The sequence below is a fragment of the Mandrillus leucophaeus genome, unplaced genomic scaffold (assembly GCF_000951045.1).
Source record: "Mandrillus leucophaeus isolate KB7577 unplaced genomic scaffold, Mleu.le_1.0 Scaffold142, whole genome shotgun sequence".
Lineage (NCBI taxonomy): Eukaryota > Metazoa > Chordata > Mammalia > Primates > Cercopithecidae > Mandrillus > Mandrillus leucophaeus.
In genome coordinates this window covers 3762935-3783400 of record NW_012101388.1, presented here as the reverse complement: position 1 = coordinate 3783400, position 20466 = coordinate 3762935, and the positions used below count along the sequence as shown (strand labels likewise).

The 20466-nt window shown below is 36.4% G+C and overlaps 1 protein-coding gene across 2 annotated transcripts in view; it reads left to right on the top strand.

Annotated features, from left to right (window-relative positions):
• The window catches only part of SERPINB7 (serpin peptidase inhibitor, clade B (ovalbumin), member 7), a 71500-nt gene that overhangs the window by 27576 nt on the left and 23458 nt on the right, over positions 1-20466 (top strand). Inside the window, exon 1 of one of the 2 annotated variants that reach the window (XM_011974153.1) lies at positions 16830-16872. The exons of the other annotated variant lie outside the window; for it this stretch is intronic. The gene's annotated coding sequence lies outside the window, so the exon portion shown is untranslated. Of the gene's footprint in view, positions 1-16829; positions 16873-20466 lie in introns of those variants that run through there. 2 annotated transcript variants of the gene reach the window in all.

Genomic DNA, 20466 nt, shown 5'->3' with positions numbered 1-20466 from the left:
CTGGTATTATGTAAGTATTTAATCATTTTCAATCTAAAATGGTTTTATGTTGGAGCTGGTCTAAATATTATAATATTAAAAAATTGGTAAGTAATCCACTTTTCATTTATGAGAGGATCTAAAAATAGGTTTGTCTTCTTTTAAAATAATTCTGATGAAGTCATAGCCAGAAGTTAAATTTGGTAGTGGTCAAATTCATCACGTGCTGCCTAAAGGATGATATTAATCCAAAAATTGAGTGTCTGATGTTAAAGTGTTATAGAAATATGAAGCACTTACAAAGACTACCTTAAATAATAAAAAGTCAGAGATGGAAGTTAAGGGCTAAAGAATGAGTTGCAGCTTTCATTGATGCCTTTGACTTGGGTTTAATGAGGCAGAAATTATTGGCCATTGGGTAAAGAATATTGTAGCTACTTTTCTTTATTACAGATCGTGTCCTGTGAACATGCAGTAATTACTTTACTAAATCAAGGACATTTCTAATGTCTTAAATCCTAACATTTCACCATGCTATTCTTTGAGAATTCCATGACTTGGGAAAGCTTTTCAGGTCAATGAACCCAGAAAAGAACAAGTTTGACCTGTGTTACTAAATGGGTCACTGTAGAGAATTGCATTACAATACAATTGTGTAGTATTTCCCAAGTTATGAAAACAGAAACTCTGCATGCCATTTCTATGGTATGAACTAAATTAGAGGCAGGCCCTAGAGTGAAGCTTACTCAACCTTTAGGGAAAGGAAACAAATTTTCCCAAGAGTTGAATTTTTATGAGTGATTATTAACCTGATAGACTTGGATGGATTGTTCTCAATCACTTACAGCGATGGTTCCCAATGTCTCGGGTAAAATGATGTGAGGGCAGTGGGATTTGGTTTGCTAAACTAAGGTGGTGTTACCACTCTACTGTTCTGTGGGCCTTAGCCCAATTACTGTGTCTGAGGATTTCAAAAACAAATTGTATTCTGACTAATTCATATTCAAATAAACATATGAGTGACAAAGGGGTTTTGAACTCTGGCTGTCCCTATCTATGTGGCTGCTGAGTGGAGAGTCAAGAGGAAACTTCTCACTCATCTCTCAGGAGGGGCTGTTCCCGAGCACCAAGGCTATTCTTAAGTAACATGTGACTCGATGTGTTTTTAAGATCATAGAAATTTATAATTCCACTATACTCACTATATTCTCTAGTCAGATATTTCTCTCAAAAAATAAATTTAAAATTCCTTTGGAAAAATTAAATGAGTAGAAATGGTAAAAATGTTTTGAAAATGATGAGCAATTATACAGGACTTTTCCTACTAAACACTGAAACATACTCTTATTAAACAATTTTAATTGGCAAAAAAAATAAATGTACAGATGAATGGAGCAGAGTGTAGCTCAGAAATAGACTGTTAGATAGTTACAACAGCTTGTGATGAATGGGTATCACACGTCTTTTGGGAAAAGAGAACCTAAAGATATAACAGCGGTATATTTGATTAACCACTATTATTATTATTACATATGTATGTCATCACCTCATATCTAAAAATTACAGAAGGCAAGAAAATAGAACAAAATAAACTGCCAGAAGAGGTGAGGAATTAGGCACTGGATCACAGAGTAGGAAAGGAGTTGCTAAACATAAATCACAGAAAAAATGATATATTTTTCACTATGTAAACATATAAATTACATCTATGTAAAAATTATCACCAGAAATGTAAAAGGCCATCAACAAATTGCATAACTTATTTATGACAAATAAAATCTTCTGACCTCTCTGTGATTCCTTTGTTCTTTCCTTCATAGTCGCCTCCCACAACCGTAGATTCAACTATATGTGAATAGCCAATAAGCACCTCAAACTTAAGTCCCCAAATCTCATTCTCTGCAATATTCCATCTCTTAGAAAAATGTTACAAACTCTTGTTCAATTTCCAAAGCCGTAAGTCCAGATGTTATCTCGTTTTTTTTTCATTTTCTTCCCTTTCCTTATAAAATCCATCAGTGTAGCCTGAAGATTCTACCTCCTAAATTTATCTGGTATACATTTTCTCCATCTCTGATGGCACTCCCTAGTCCACATCCCTATTATTTCTGGCCTGGTCTGTTCAAATAACTTGTCTTTTGTTTGTTTTGTTTCCACTCTTGTCCATCTCTGATTTGTTTTCTAGAGCAGCTAGAGTGTTATTTTTTAAAAAGTAGAATAAGAACAAGCCATCTCTTGCTTAAAATCTTTCACTTGCTTCACTTCCCTTTTAGGAGAAAATTCAAATTCTTTCTGACGGCCTATAGCCTCTACACAGTCCCTGGCTTTCCTCATCCTATGCCACTCTTCTTGCTGTCCTTTCTTTCTAGAATGCTCTCTCCCTTCCTCTCCTGCTCATTCTTATATTTTAGATCCTGACTTAGATTTATTTCCTTAGAAATACCTCCATTGACATTACAATCTAAATAAGTGATTACCAACCCATTATTCTCTTTCTAGAAACTGATTTTTTTCCTTCATAGCACTTATTATTTATAGCGTGTGTTTAATATATTAAGATTAATTCGACAGGTTTCATGCAGCTGAAAAACAGCATTTTCTCATGTAATTAGAAGTTTAGAGTTAGAAAAGTGGTTACTGGTCTTGCTGTTAGTGGCTCAAGGCTATCAGGACAGATTTCTCTGTAATTCCTTAGTTCTTTCCTTCAGTGTTGCTGCCCCCATCACAAGGATGCTGCTCTACCTCCTGCATCCTACATTCCAGGGAAGAGCAGTGAAGAGCATAGGATAAAATGGGCACCTAACAACTGTGTAACTCCTTTCTTGGAAAAGTTTCCTGGAAGCCACAGACAGAAGCTTCTACTTGCATGACTATTGGTCAGAATTTAGACACGTGTTCCTCCCCATCTGCAAGGGAAGAGGGAATTTTTTAGTTTGTTTTTAAACTGGGCACAATGGCTTCTCCCATTTTCCATTAGTTTTCTTTCAACTAAAAATAATTTGGTTTCTTTTAAAAGAAAAAGAGGGGGAATGAATCTTGGGTATTAACGTTCTTGGCTACAGTGTGTATGTTTGTTTACCAAATTCCTGTTTTTCCTAACTTTTAAAAGAAGGCATCATGTTTTATTTTTTCCAAAAATGTATATACCCATGGCCTACATTTGGGTAAGCATTCAATAAATTGTTGAACAAATAAAACTTACTGAGAATCATGGCATAGCACTTCCTGGACTTTCCAGGTCAGGGATGCTATGTTGAGGTGGTCCAGTTTGCACTGAAGGCTAAATTTTTGTTCTTGCCTTTGGGGTTCTTCTTTTGGTGCCCTTTTTGCGGGATTTTTTTCTGAAATTATCTTTCTTTTTCTCCTTCACCATCTATTATTCTTCCACCAGATGATTCCCAAAGCAAACAAGATGACTTATCATCTCCCATCTTAAAAAGATATATCTATATGCTGATTGCTACCTTCCCAACCCCAGCCCTGACCTCTTTCCTGAACTGGATAAAACTATCTGTCTGACATTACCATCTACAGGCTGCTCAAACGTAACATTATCAAAACAACTTTCAATTCCCTGTAGTTATCTGCATTTTGGTAAAAAGCAAAGCATCTACTTAGTATAAACCAAAGAACCTTGAAGTGATTATTCTGCTTCTTTCATTACCTTCCACATCCAATCAGCAAGTTCTGCTAAATACACTTTGCATAAATCCATTACTTTTCTCGTCTCCATTTCTACATCTTGTTCACAGCATGGTTAGCCTTCTCCTGTCCTATGCTGAAAAGAGTAGAGACTCTCGTTCCAGGCCATTCTTGCTGGATAACCATGGACCTACACAGGTCCAGTTGGGGACTGTGAGGTGAAAGAATAGAGGCAATGGAGAGAAAAAAAATATATGCAGAGATTTCCCCCACATTCACTGAACTTTTTAGAGCTCTCTTTTCTGCTACTGAAGCCAGAACAAGAGGGCTTATCCTGGATTTCACTCTGCTTCACAATACTCAATTCAGAGTTCTGGGGTGGGCTGAGTTAAATAAATAAATGTATTTATTCAGGATGGGAATAATAGAGGGGAAAACTCACCATTGTCTTGTTTGTATATAGAATTCTGTTCTTCCCAGATCAGTCTGTTGATACTTACTTTTTAGAGTTTTCAAATATCCATCTACACTTTCTGTCCAGGTCTTACAGTTGAGTCTGTGGGAAATAAAAGAAAGACTGTGTTTCCTCCCTGGCCTTTTCCTTGGAGTGTTAATGGATTATACTAACACGCTTCCTAATATTGAACTGGCCTTGCATTACTAACATAAATCCTTCTTGGTTGTGATGTGTTATAATTCCTTCTTGGTTGTGATGTGTTATAATTCCTTCTTGGTTGTGATGTGTTATAATTCCTTCTTGGTTGTGATGTGTTATAATTTTTATGTATTGCCGGGTTTGATTTACTAATGTTTTATTGAGGATTTTTCCTTTACATTCATCAGGGATATTTTTCTCTCGTTTTCATTCTGTGTTCTGTCTGATGATAGTGTTAGGGTAATGCTGGCCCCCTAAATGAGTTGGAAAGTGTTATCTCTCGTTTTCTGGAAGAGATTGTGTAATATTGGTGTTATTTCTTCTCTGAATACTTGGTAGAACTCTCTAAGAAAATCATCTGGGACTTAAGATTTCTATTTTTGGAAGGTTTAAAACTACACATTTTATTTTTAATAGGTATAGAACTATTCAGGTTATTTGTTTAATCTTGGGTGAGTTTTGGTAGTTTGAAGTTTTTCACAGCTTTGGTCTAGCCCTCCTAAGTTGTTAAATTTATGTGCATAAAGTTATTCTTAGTGTTTTTAAAAAAATTCTTTTAATATCTGCGGTGTCTGTGAAGTCTGAGGTCTCTTTCCTTCCCGATATTGAGAATTTATATGTTCTCTTTCTTTTTTTTTGACAGTCTTGTTAGGGGTTAAATCTTACTGATTAATTTAGGAAATTATCCTTTGGATTGATTTTCTGTACTGTTTTTATTGATTACTGCTGTTTTCTTTACAATTTTCTTGTTTCTGTGTGTTTTGGGTTTATTTTGCTCTTGTTCTAGTTTCTTGAAGTGAAAGTATAGATTATTGGTTTGAGACTGTTCTTCATTTTTTTAATTACGTAGATCATTCTACCCTTCTTTTCTTGCTTTTCTAGAACCTTCCGCTCCAATAGTGAGAAAATTTGACTTGCACCATCTTTCATCCATTTATTTAATCTCTCCATTCCACTATAACGATATCAGAATTATTTACCTGTGCTCCTGTGAGAAACACCTTTACTGACCGGGCCACAGTGCTTACGTGCAGTTTCTTTTGCCTTTGGTCTTACAAACTCCACTCATTTCCAAAATCACTTAGGTTCACTCCTTTTCCCTTTCAGTGAGTTCGTTTCATACATTTGCAATATAATTAGATCTTTTCGTTACATTTTGCATATCTTTCTTCCTATTAAGGTTTTGAAAAGTCAGCTTTATTGAACTACAGTTATGTATAACAAATTGTGTTGATTTAAAATGTAATTCAATGAACTCTGACAAATGCAAAAACCCATTGCCACACCCAGGAAAGCACTGCCACCATCAGTTCATAGAATGCTTCTATCACCCCCAAAACTCCTCCAGGTCCCTTTGCCATCTGTCCTCCCCCCATGCCTGGCCTCAGTCTACTACTAAGCTCTTTGTTACCATAGATCAGATTATGGTTTTGCTTTAGTGATTTTGAGATTCATTCACAGTTTTGAGTGTATCAATAATTTGCTCTTTTAAAAAAATGGACTAGTATTCCATTGTTTGGATATACTACAATTTATCTTTATTTTATTTAACCACCCGTTGAGGAATATTTGGTTTGTTTCAAGTTTTTAGCTATCGTGAATGAATGAAGTTACTGTAACACTTATGTACAAGCACTTTTGTGCAAATAATCTTTCTTTTTTCTTGGGTAAATAACTTGGAGTTACACTTCAATGACACCATGTTAGATGTTTTATTGTTGTCTCACAAGCCCTTGAAGAGAGATGAACAGAAAATTTGAAATTCAATGAAAAAGAAAAATTGATTGAAAAATTTCTGTTGAGCTCTCTAAAAGTTAATTTTTTCCATCATTTTCATTAGTACATTTTGATTTTTATTATTATATTTCTTATTCTAAAATTTCTATTTGCTATTATTTATTTTCTATTTTCCCACTTATTATAAAAGTGTCTGAAACCGCTTGTTAGAGTCTTTTTATAACAGCTGCTTTAAAATCCCTGTCAGATAATTCTAAAATCCGTCTCGTCTTGGTGTTGACATCTGCTGATTATCTTTTGCCACATGAATTGAGATTTTCCTGGTTTTTGGTTTGACAAGTACTTTGAATCTTGTCCTGGACATTTTGAGTATTATATAATGAGACTCTGACTCCTGTTTAAATCTGCTTTTTAAATAGACAGCAATGGTTTTAATGGCAATCAGTGAGTTCTGGTTTTAATGGCAATTTAATTGTCAAAATCTTCCTAGTACTATTCTCATCTGCCCTGTTTTTGCACTACCCAGCAGTCAATCTGAAACTATCTCATAATTTAGTCAACAAAGCTTTTGCTGTATTGATTCTGTTCATTTTCACAGATTAATGGAACAGTGGTGAACTCAGGACTTCATATACAAATTTAAATCATTCTTTTCTCTATCTCCCACTTCTTTGTGATTGTCCTCAAACCCTCTACCTGGGAGGGGAAGGGGTGCTACACTTTTGCTAGTGTCTACTTTCTTCAAGGTGGTAGTTGATAGGATCCCACCTCACGATTTTGTGCACACAGTGTGAGTAGAAGGGGAAGGGCTCTGTTATCTGTGTGTCCAGTCACCATTAAAGGGTGGAGGCAGGACACTGCTGCTTCTGCTTGTGTTTACTTAGTGTAGGGTGGGATTGTCATTATGGTTCTACCCTACAGTTTTTACAGCAACCAGGTCAGTGGGGAAATAGAGGGTGTTACTTCTGTTGTGGCATCTGCTTGTAGTGGAGTGATTATCATCCAAAGGATTCTTCTTCTTCCTGGACCTCTAGTTAGAGAGATTCTCTCCCTGCCCCTGTTAGTATTATAGCAGCAGGGTGTGGTTTGCAGTAGCACCTAGGCTGGAATGTAAAGGAAAACAACAACAACAACAACAAATGTAACACTAGGTGGCCCCTCAAGTCCTGAGATTCCTAGCCAGTCTTCCTTCCTTTCTTCCCCTTTTAGAGTTTTCTCATAGTTACTCTATGAGAAACTTACAAACTTTACCTTATTTTATTTCCAGTCTGTACATGCACACACACACACACACACACTCACACAGAGAGATTCCATAAAATTTTATTCATCTTCATTGGAACAAAGGGGGCTGATAGTCTGAGAAGATGTTGCCAGAGTGGGAGAAAAACTGAACTTCCAAAGATGTGCATGCATTTTGCGTGGTGGAGTGGGGTGGGTGGGTCACATGTCACTGGGTGCAGTAGGAATGGGGATAGTGTGAACATGTATGAGAAAGTAAGAGATAAAAGGGAAAGGGAGGCATAATTGTGGTGAGGAAACAGTGCATTTGAAGAGAGATAAAAGGGCATTTAGTTGCTGATGTGAGTGAAAGTTTGGGGATGGGAAGAAATACTTTAAAAGAATGTGGGAAGTACTAAAAGAAGTTGGCATGCTTTGTGAAATCCTTAGGGAGGTCTCCTTAAGGAAGCCTAAGTGAATGACATGGGATTTGTGTTTTCTTTGAATATGGTTTCCTGCACAGACTGGATCCTGATGGTTCCCAGTTTTTATTCTTAGTTTTACTTTTATTTTATGTTTTATTTATAATGAAATTGATAGAATTGTAAATGAAACGACCACAATAAGATAAACTCTTAATAGTTTCCTAATCTTATTAGACTTCCCTTTAGTTTATACTTATTTCATGTGTTCTTGTGTGTTTCACATACACAGAACATATTGTTTTTTTCTTAAAGACACAATTGATACATGCTATTGCAACTTCTGCCCATAAATTAAAGGCATCCTTCTAAGGGTTCGCATAAGTTGAAAAGTTATTACTACAAAAATAGTAAGGAAACTACTCTGAGTTGAAAGGGTTTACTTTGGTTTTTGATAAGGTTATGTATGGAATTCTCTGTTTCTCATAGACCTTTATGAGAACAGATGGACTGTGATTTTTTCAGCAGATTTTGTGGGGATATTTATGAATAAGTCAAGATAGTAGCCGTATTGTCTTCTGACTTCTAAGGATAAGTTTAAAAGGATCTAGTGGGAGGCAAGCCCAGAAATGATCAGGAAGGCTTCATGGTTCAAAAAGAAAAAAAAATCATAGGCACCCTAGGATCTATTTCAACTGCTTTTTTTTTAAACTTTTATTTTAAGTTCAGGAGTACATGTGCAGGTTCGTTATACAGGTAAACTGCATGTTGGCGGGGACGTTGTGTAGAGATTACTTCCTCTCGGTAATAAGTGTATACTTGAGGGTGGAGGGCAGGAGAAGGGAGAGGATCAACTCCTTTTTTGAGAAAGACACAAACTTTCTGAGCCCTACTTTTCTCATGTTGTAAAATGGGAGACTTTGACTTAAATAATGTCTAAAGTTTCCTTTAGCTTACTATCTATTAATAAAGGAAAAATTGGATATGTATTTACTTTCAAGGCTGCTGAATTTGCATATTTAATTAAAATTAAAGTGAGGACTTAAGCATCACTCTGCAAATGGAAGAATATAGGTAGAGGTTTTAAAGCTCCCATTTACAAACAGAACAATAATGTTAAAGGATAAGAAAATAGAGGCTTGTAGGAAAATTAAATACATCATTTATATTGAACCTGACCACTGAAACTGGTCAAGGTAAAGCTTAATAAATTTAAAGATTTAGAACATTTACTTTTTCATGACAAATAATGACATTCAAAATGTGGTGATAAAATAATTTAGGAGATGAAATGGGACCAGTTATTGCATTTCTTTGGGAAGTTGAAATCCTGAGGTAGAAAGTGAACTTTAATTTGCTTCTAAAATTAGATTTGGATTTTGTTTAGGAAACCTCCCTGTGTTTGTTCATGAATCTCATAGAACTAAAAAATTCAAATAGAAAAGGTAGCACTGATAACAATAGTGATTCTTCAAGACTTGATTCTTCAAGAATGTACCGTTTATTATTCTGTTGTTTGGGGCCATGACAACATGATGAAATGATGTAGCACAAATAAGTGGAAACCAGCAAGGCCTCCCGCAGTTGGAATTCTGATCAGAGAGATTACAGGAAGTTCCATTGACTGCATTCATTTAAATGCATGAGGAGAATACTATATCATGTTATTTATTGCCAAGTGAAAGCTGAGATTATTCATTTCAAAAGTAAAAGAGAAACAGAAGAAGGTGGAGGAACTAAAGCAAGAAGAGAAGAGAGGGTAACTATTTACATGTAAACAAGAGATGTAGAGTAATTGAATTCCTTTATGTCCTGCCCACAGTAAAACAACAGAGAATACATCAAGAAGTAAAAATAGACCTAACATGCAATCACTTAGAATGAATTCACATGATAGAATGTGCAATTAAGCCATGGAGCTTGCTACTACAAGATTTTATTCAAATATACAGATAGATTAGAAAGATTAGAGTTGGTAAACACAGTTTATATAAAAATCTCAATGTCTGGAATTTGGAACCAACAAAAATAATATCAAGCAAACAAACAAAACACAAATGGCATCAGCTTCCAGGGAATAGGCTTATATATTTAAGGATGTGCAAAGAATATCCCTTAATTTGGAACATGAAGTATACCCAGGTCATTTCCATTTTCTGGGCACTACACTAAATCTAGCACCCCCTTACCATGCCCTTGCCATTAGTATTTGGTCACCAAAGAATTCTTAAATCTTCAGCCTAAATACAGAGCTCTATGTAACCAGAGTTCACAGCCTCCTCTACTGACACCTCATGTAATCCTGAATTAATCCCTAGTAGTTTCCTTAAACTCCTCTCATGTGGAAGCTGTTCATTTCTCATGTGCACCTTAATTTAGGCCAAGAAGAGAAAAAGACTTTTCTTCTGGCTCTTTGCCATCATTTTTAAGTCATTTTTCTGTCGTTTTCTTTTACTATTCTTCCTCCTTTGAAGCCCTACACATCTACATCTGCTTCTTCTTTCCAAGCTTGGTCATGACTACCTGCCAAGCTCCAAGTTCTTCCTTCAGAATCGTCGAGGATTTTGACATCTGTACCTCAGTTTTTTCTTCCAGCTTATCCCTGTCCCGAATGTTCACACTGGATACCATCTACTCTCTAGCCATTTAACCAGTTCAGCACTCCATTTTGTTGGGCACCCCTGGACATTTTTATCTTTTGGAAATGGTTCACTTTTGAAATTCTGAGCTCTTTACCTGCAATCACAGCCTTTGTGTACTCCACCCTCCCATTAAACATGCTTAATGACACCTTGTCTTCTGGTGTAATGATGTCTATAATCTTAAAGTCCAGCAAGTCTTCTTAGTTTCTTTTATATTCAGCCTATAAAGGCTCACTATGTTCACCAGTTACAAGAGTTTGGGGGTGGGAACCTGATGTGTTGATATCCATGGTCTTGAAACAATCTCTGGAAGATCGTGAGGAGGGTCATGCCCACCTCTTTACTGTGCACTGTCCAGGCTGGTCTTCATGGTCTACTATTTCAACTGCACTCTCATTAATGCTAAATTCTAGTCCACCACATCTGCATTCATAATTCACAACCTAACCATTGATTTTTCTCTACCTTGCTCTTGGACTTTCAATTACGACTATAGAAAAGTCACATAATCTTGCTACTTAGCTCCTCTACAAATATTGAATTTCTAGCCACAGCTGGTTGTCTGGCCTTTCCAAGTCTCTATGGAAGTCTGGATTATTGTTATGCCTATCCTTTGAGTGTGGGAATTTCCCAAGGGATCTTCCCAATGTTTTTCCTTTTATTGCCTTGGACTCTGTCTGGAAGTCACATCAAAGGTTTTAGCTGCCATCTAGATGTCAGAGATTCCAAACAAGCATCTTTATTACCAGCCACTTCTTTTATATACAGGCTTAAATATTCAACTACTTTTTCCAAATGGATGTTCTATGGGCATTTCAATTTCAATGTATTCAAAGCCAAACTTGTTATTTCCTTTTTCCCCATCATTCATCGTCCTCCTGCTGAATTCTCTGTCTCTTAATGATATCATCATCAGACAGTCAAGCCTACAGTGTCCCCACCACTCCACGCCAGATTATTAGGTATTTGCTAACTATTCTCAGAACACATCATGTACACTAATTCCGTGGGTGTTTGTTCATGCTGTTCTCTCTCCCCTGGGATGCTTTTCATCTTCATTTTCCCTGATCCAGATCAAATGCTAGCTTATTTGTGAGGCCTACTTAAGACTCCCACTTCCAATTCTTTCATCCTGAGCACTTCCATTTGCTTGCCTTTCTGTCCTATCACTTGTTTCGTTTTACCTTAGCACATTTCGTTAATTCAGTAACATTTATTAAGCCCCAAGTATCTTAACAGACACTATAATACACAATGGGAAAGAAATAGGAATAAGTTTTGGTTTTTGGACTGGAGGAGTTTATATCTCCTGGTATCTAGAATATAGCCTTATAATTGTGGCCACCCATGTATTGAATTTCAGTTAATTTAAGAAACAAATCTTCAAAAAATGGTAAAAGTTGTTTAGGTAGCTGGAGAATTACTATGAATAAAACCTTTTTGAGATTGGCAGTTGTGACATCAAATCTATGTGGAAAACCATCACGTTTCTTTTAGATTTAGCATGAGAATGACTTGTGAAAAGGCAGTGCTTTCCCCTAATTATAATAATTATTTATTATTTTTAGAGAGATGGGGTCTGGCTATGTTGCTCAGGTTGGTCATCCCCTAATTACTTAAAAATCACTCCCTAGTATTATAGGACACCCAAGTTTTGGAGAAGAGAATAACTTTGGCTCCAGATAAGACCACTTTGTTTTGCTTTCAAGGCTTTTGATGGGAAAGGTGGACATTTAAAATTTATTTTATATTATGCCTTTAGAGAGAAGGTATGGCTAGTGGTTCACTTAGGGAAAAAGGGGAGAAATACTTTGGACAAAGCCTTCATATAAAAATTTACAGATAGAGTATTTAGTGGTAATAGTAGAAAGGATTGAAAAGTAGTTGGCTGATATGATGGTTTGGAAGCCTCACAAAGTGTCTCCTTACACTTGTTCATTTTAATTGAGTCAAGGAACCTACAAAAAGAATGCATGAGTAATGATGGATAAGGTGGGTGAATGAGGAAACACAAGAGTCTCTGTTATTCAACTGGTCCCAAGGATAAGCATCTGCCACTGGAACTGATGAGATGCCAACCAATAGAAGATGCAGGGACAATTAGCCTCCCTGCTTGGTGCCTGGTATCAAAAGAGTGAGGAAGGGCTCTTCTTCTCAGTTCTTCATGGGACCAAGTGATGATGCTAACCCTGTGGCTTGGTGTCTATGAGGGCATGGGGAAATAGTATTCTTGGCAGAGACACTGGTGCTCTCTGAAGACTGAGAACATTGATGAGGCCTCAGAGCAGGAGAAGAGAAGCACAGAAGACCCATGTGGTGGCTGCAGCTGAGGAACAAATCTGTTTCCTTGGGAAGCCTTAAACTTCTTAGCAAGCTTCAGCCTTGGGTAAGTGAGGACAAGAGACAGTAAAATGTAGGTTATTACAATTCATGTTTCCTCATCTATATGCATGAACTGGCAAGGCCAATGGAAATTTCGATTATCATTGTATGGCAAGGGAGAATAATTAATGTAACACACCAATCCACATGACTGCTTTCTTCTCAGACTTATGTCGCTTTGGGACTGGTTAATTGTAAATCAACTGTTGCAAATACAGTAGTGGGAGGGATGTCTGAGTTAAAGTGAAGAAGAAAACAATGGTGAGTAGAGCCTTAATTATGGATGACTCTTGGTAATTCCAAGAAGATTATCCAGGGTGTGTGTCACTTGGGTCACTTGCTTTTTACCTATTGACCATTTCACCACTTTAAAGTACTTTATATCCTCAGTAGGTAAGAAATCGAAAGGATGTGGGATTCAAAATATTCAGCCTATGAACACAGCAATTAGAATATGGAGAACAGGGAATCCATTTGTAGGCTTATTTTTTTTTTCATATTAATAACAACCTTCTCCTTCAGAAAGTTCATCAAAACTGCTAAATCAAAATTAAATTTCAGGGATTATCTGCAACTTTACTTTTCTCTATGATTATACTACTCATAAACAATCATGGAGGTGAGCAATAACTACTCTATTCGATTTTGGACAAGTTAACAGGACCCCCTCCTGGGAAAGAGGCAAAACTACACAAAATTGAGAGGCGAGCAAGTGGGAGATGATGGTACCTTCTAATTCCAATAGCTTTTTACAATAGAGAACCCAGTTACTTGGATAAGTGTTGGCTGTTTTGAAAACACTCAGGCAGAAGGACCAGGCTTGCAATCACTTCCGTGCATAGTAGGTGAAGGTAGGTGCAATGTACAGCTCAACCTCATGAGGCTAGAGCCAGAAACTGAAATGTGTTGTTGCCCCTCTGTGGTGTGTTCTGATGACAAAGGTGTAGGCAACCAACTGGGCCCAACATACCTTTCCCTACACCTGGCCAATTTTCAAAGTGCAAACCCACTTTAACAAACTCTAGCCTGTATTATAGGAGGAAGGATCTGGGTGGTACAGACGTGGCTTTCCATTGCCAGATCAGAAGGGTGGAGGAGAGGCTGGCAGGATGACAAGAATGAATGAACACACCAAGTTTCAGCTCCTATCTGAAGTTGCTCAGTTCAGGTAAGCATTTAGAGAAGCCAGGTGCAATAACTAACAGCGCAAATGTTTCTCTGGAAAATTCCAAGCCAGAAAAAATTGGGAAAAAGAGGGAAGGATGGAAAGCAGTACAGAGAAGCCAGCTAAAAAGGTCAGAGGTCAAGATGAAAATATGAGATTAGAGAATGATAAAAAACATTGTGTGAGATTCTATTTTAGGTCATTATGCCAGGGAAATTTACACAGGATAGGGTTGAAAGAAATTAGGCTATAAGATGAGTGGCAAGTTGCAATAAAATGGCACCCTAAACTCACCAAGTCACTGTTGTCACTGCTATCGTGCCTTTGTTGATTTGATGTCTAGGTAGTCCATTTGTGCATTTCTCACAGAAGAGTATGTTTTGACCCAGGCTGACAAATACTGTTGATTCTGAAATTTGTTTTTATGGTTATGTTAAAACCATTGTCATTATAAGAAACAGAGATGGGAATATCGCCTCCTCAAATCTGATTCACATACAAACTGAATGAACCACATAATAACCACCTTAGTCAGATACTATTTTGAAACATGGTTCAAAACCTAAATGCTTATAAGATTCTTGAGAGACAGTGCTGTGCTCTGAGTCATAGGGAAGCCATCCCAGAAGCCAGGTCTACCCATCAATAAGCAGCTGCCTGTGCAGGGTGCAGGCTGCACCTTTGGACAGCCTTTAAAACTGAATTCTCAGAATTTTAGAACACATTTTTGTCTAGAAATGCTGACTTTGGTTCATTAGGTAGTGGTAAAACAGGCTCCCTTCAAAACTCTCCTTCATCACCTTCCTAAGTGCATGGGGAAAAACACCTAGGGCTGAACTGTCTTGAGAAGTGTGGAAACATTTTCTTTGTGAGTGAGAACCGATCACCTAGAGAAAGGAGATCAGATTACCATCACTGCTTCTGGGTATCAGATGCTAGCATGAGTACATTGTTGATTTGCTTATCCAATTTTTGATTTGCATTATTGCTCTTATCTTCTGTTGTAGGTGAGAGGTAAGTTCACTAACGAATCTCAAGGAAGATGTAAATGGCCAATGATCATGCTCAGAGGTCTGAAATCTCTCCAGGTCACCTCCTTGGAGGGATGCTTTTCTGGTGGGGCAGCTTGTATCACCAAACACAAATGTGCTTGGGTTTAGATTCTGCTGGAGAGAACACTGTGACACTTGGTCTTTTCCTTGGGCCATGTCAGTCAGTCTTGGACTTATTTTGCATCCCATTTACTTCACTGACGCCTGTGTATCCTTGGCTTGGGGTCCCATCCCATTGTCCATCAAAACCTGCTATCAGGAATAGATCAATTATCAGTTATACACAATGTGCCATGACCCTATCTCAGAGGCATTTGGTCATTTGGCTTCTTGGTTTTTTGTTCTTGCTGTTGTTGTTGTTGAGTTTTAAAATAATGAAATATAGTGTGGCTACATAAAGGTGCATTCAATAGATGCGTACAACTTAATAATGGAACATCGCCAGAACCTCTAAAACTTCCCTCCCCATTCTTTTACCAACAAAACCTCCCCTCCCACTAGGGTAACTAAAGCAGTTATATCCTTGGCTTAGTCTATCCACTCACGTAAGCATCCTTAAAAGAACAGTTTGTCTGGTTTGATCTTTTCATGAAGGGCATCTTACTGTGTGTATTCTTTCGTGCCTGACTTATTTGCCTTCTAAACCTTACTTCTATCAGTGGTGTGGGAACTGATGGCTACTACCACAGTGATTTCAGACAGTCTTGAGAAGATGAGGGTAGAGTTTTGTGGTCAGAAACCTTCTTGTGTGCCTTAAGATAGTGCAAACTGAAAGACCATGTGCCGGTGTGAAGCATAGTTTTTGGGTATACTAGATAAACCAAGGTCTGTGAGAAGCTCGGGTAGACAAAGGGAAGTGGGTCCCAATGGACGTCCAGTGAGGACTGGGGGGGTTTAAATCATTACGACTATGATAACTTTATCCACAGTTGATCTATAAAGTGTACTATGATATACTTTTCACAATGTAAGCTTTCTCTGGAGTTAATAATTATCAAATTTACTCATTTTTGGATATTTGTTTGGTTTCTAAGTTCCTATCACTAACGTATTTCTTTTCTGTTGGTGGTAGATATCCTTCTCCATGTGCTCAATATAATCTAATGCATCTCTCTCTCTGATAGCATATTCACCTTAGAGAGCTTCAAACAGTCAGCATACTCAATTTTAGCATTAACCATACAATGAAAATAAAGGCGGTATGGGCAAACACTTGTGGGAAACAATGTGTAAGACAAAGTCAGAAACACTAAGTACAACCCCACTTCTCCTGAGAGGGACAGCTCACCTACCTCCCCAAATACAGCGTAAATACTATGCTGGTGATTATATACATAAATAGCAACACACACATATATATGTGTGTGTATACTAATGAAAATGTAATTGGTGTGAATTTTTATTTTATGGATGAGAAAAGGCCCACTCTATTCTATAGCACTTTGCTTTCTTCACTTCTCTGGGACTGCAGTGCTACTCCTCTATGATAGCTGAATTTATAGATGTCAGAATATGAATTATTCCAGGTGGGGCTCAGTCATGTTCATCAAACACCAAAATCGGAGCAGGGCGGAATCAAATAAACAACAACAAAAATCAGTAATTGAATTTCCACATGTAGGAAGTGCCAGTTGTGCCTTAATGTAGGGATATCTAAATTTACTACATAAAAATACTATGTGATATTAAATATCAAATGAAATAACATTTCATGCTAAAATTTGATTCATTAAAAATATATATTTGACTACTTTGAATTAGAGCTGTAGTTAATATTCTACAGACTTCTTTTAAATTGCTCTATAAAGCACCTGAACATATTCATTTTAATGACATTATTTAAAACTATCATGGCCATCATAAAAAAAAAAAAATTGGGAGTGTCTGAGTCAGAGGCTTTATATTTCAGAGTAATGCAAGGAACTCTTTCAGACTCACCCAACCAGCGGCCAGCTTCCTCTATGAAGACAGTGAGGTAAATATTTCTGAAGTTCATAATTTAAAGTCTGGCCAGATCCTTCGAAAAAAGACACACTCACACACACACACACACACAAGCACACACACACATACAGAGAGACAGAGAGAGAGAGAGAGAGAGATCTTGGTTACTTTGTGTCTGAGACATTAAACTCATAAACAATATCCAGATCGGATACTGGTCCTCTTGTCTGCTTCTCCACCTTACAGCTTGTCTATGACTGATTTAAGTGGTGTCATGGGAGAATGCCATGGGAATCGGATGACAGCTGAAAAATTTATGTTCCATCTTTGAAGAGATAAGTGGGGATTATGTGCAAATCTAGATTCTATATTTCCTGTGTTCTTATTTAAGGCATTATAGGTTGGAATATACTAAATTTTGAGATTAGAATTGAACTCTTTTAAGTGCATAATATACTATTTTGATTAGAGGTTTATCAAAATTTGAAATTATGGTTTTAAAAGAAATACAAAGATTTTAAAATATTTCTCCCAGCAGTATCTGTGTAGCATCGTATTTGACTTATTGATAAGAATAAAAATTAATCACATTCAAGTGATTATTCATTTCTTTCCTATATATATATATCCTAATTCAGTAAATGTAAAAGTTTTAAAAAAAATAATGTATCATGAACTATAATTAGTTTTCTATGTACAGGCAAAAGTATCCTAAGACTAGATAATATTTTTATCAAGCATTTAAGGCACATAATTTATCAGTTAGGTGTAATAAGTTTAGGTCCATAAAATAGTATCATAATTTCATGTTTCATTGAATGTGTTTTGTGCCTGAATTTTCTTATGCGTTATTTAAAAACTACCATTTGCTTTTAATTAAACTTTAAAAAGAAGCTTTAGTGAGAAAATATCTATTTTTATTGTTGTTTTGACACAAATAATATATTGGCTACAGGATGAAAGGGATAAAAACGTTCTCAGATTAAAATAGACCATAAGGAATCAAATAGGCTTCAGGCTGCCGTGGACTTTTAGACGCTCAAGTCTGAAGTTTGGGTTGTAAAAACATCCATTAGTACTTGCTAATTTGTGTTAACTTTAAAATTATAAATTAATCTCTTGCTTGTTTGTTAAGCTAAAATATTTATGCAAGACACAGAGGAATATAATATATTTTTAGCAAAATGGAAAATTAGACTATAAAGCCAAGTTCTTTTATAATTTGGAAAGAACTTTCCTGCATTGCCACGTCCAGACAATGAAATACTGGGTAGTGTCATACTGACACCTTCCTTAGGTAGGTTTAATGCAATTTGTTTTCCTTTTCGATTTTCTTAGTTGTTTAACTGGGACTCAAGTCAATTGGTAGCTCTTGGTGGCTTGCCTGAACTTAGTTTATTTTTTGTTAATGTTTAATCTATTTAAGTTGCTGTGAAAGTATTTATAGGTGAAAGGAAAAATCACAGTTTTGGTCTCATGCTAATTTTTATTTATGTGTCACCTGATGAAAACTTTCGTGTGTAAAACGATCAGTTCAGCCTTAAATATAATTGTTTATTTGCCAATGAGAATCAGACTTTATGTCAGATGAGGAGAAACAAATCTTACTTTTATTCTTGGAACTTAAACAGTGCACCTGCATAGAGAAAGATAATAAAAATAATTATGTGAAATGGAACATACTTTTTGGTATTTATTTTAAACATACATGAACATGTCTCTACAAGAATGTTAAAGTATATACTATTTAGTATCATCTATCATTTTAAGAGTTATGACTTGAGAATTTATAATTATCTAGGAATGTCTTGGCTCATGTTTCTCTGTTATGATTTTTTTTCTAGTATGATTTCTCTGCCATAAAACTTACCTAAGCTAAACATTTATGTATTCTGTATCTTCAATGAACACATTTTTGTGTAGCTTCTCTTTTCTTTAATAAGATTATAGTTTCATTAATAATTTACCATGGAAATAGGATGCCTAAAAGTTTAGAATGTGAAAATTTGTGATTGGTGCTTAGAAAGTGATTAAAGAATACTATTCAAAAGTATAAAAATGTTTTTTTGCCCCAAAGGTTAAAATAGTAAGGCATAATTTATAAAACAACAAGAAGAATTGGAACTTGAACAAAGAAAAATGTACCTTAAAGTGTATTTTTGCACTTTGGGACATGATAGCTTCCAGATACCCATTGACCCGTGCAAGCACGTTTCTGAACAGTGTCATTTAAAAATCTTTCAGGTCTTATTTTATAAGCTCTAGCTCACATTTTATGAAAACGTTGCAATACACCCCATCTTCTACTAAATATAATTTTCACTGTAAATACTTTGAAAGGATTAATATGACTTTGCTTTTGAAGTTACTTTCCTAAGAACAACTGATTTCATGTACTACTGTCTGATTTTCAGCAACCAGCATGAAGCCTTGGAAATCCTTTAGGATGGAGAGAATCCAGCACACCATTTCCTTCTAAAATTAACGAAATTCTTACGAATACTAAATTAAATAGAAACATCAGCATAGATTTCGTTTTCAGATATTTAATTGTAAACTTGTTAATTTTGATCTTTTTTTTCATGTTTTAGAAGGAATACTTATTTTTAAGTCTAAAATACGATTCGAATCCCTTAAAAGTTTGAGGGCCTTTGGCACTGCTAATATCACTCACTGTATAAAGCCATCCTTTTCCCGCCAACTCCCATCCTGTGTACCCAGCCCTAACTGGCATTGTTTCTCATCTCCTTTGTTGCAAATAGTTTCTCCTGTAGCTTTAATCACAATTGCCACAGCTTTTTACCCTGGATGACTTGGATTAGATATAAAATCAACACACTTTTTTTCTGGGTGACTTTTGAAAGAACATAGGTGTTCTTTCTTAAAGATATGTGGGGTGTGAATGATTTTCTCACTTTATGTGCCTGGGTGTAACTGAGGAGTATGACTTATAACGAATTCTACATAGCTAAATTTGACCCTGGAAAACAGCATCATGTAGGGTGTCAGGCCTCGGTGGTGTTCTCTGTGCTTGGAATTCCACAGTGCAGAGTTTGGGTCCCTCAGGGACATTCTTTCTGGAAACATTTGCTGTCTTTTAGGACAGGACAGGCTATTACCACTTTACAGAAAATAGTAAATGCAGCAGCTTCAATTCATTGAATGTCTACTCTGGATCACGCATCGTACTAGAAAAAGTTTTTTTTTTTAAATTTTTTAACTCAAACTCCCATTTGACCTAATAAAAGTTAAAAAAAAAACATTTTAATTTCATTCACAATTTAAAGGGCCTTAAGTATTTGTGACTGTGACAAAGCCAACACAATGGCAATTTTAGAATATTCTGCTTTCAGACTGCATGGCTCTCCCTCCTTGTGACCCCCTTCCTCACCCACAGCATGCCAGTCCCCAGATGCCTATGTGTGCTCTTCTTATGGGACAAAAGGTACAAGGAAGTATGATTTTCTGTTGAGAATCACTATGCTAGATCCTGTACATAGATCATCTCACTGAACAAGGTGAAACTTAGAAGTTCAGAGAAATTAAAGACTTGACCCAGTTCACACAACTACTAGCAACAGTAGCAACAGGGTTGAGACTTGGATGAAGTCCCCTAAGGGTTTGT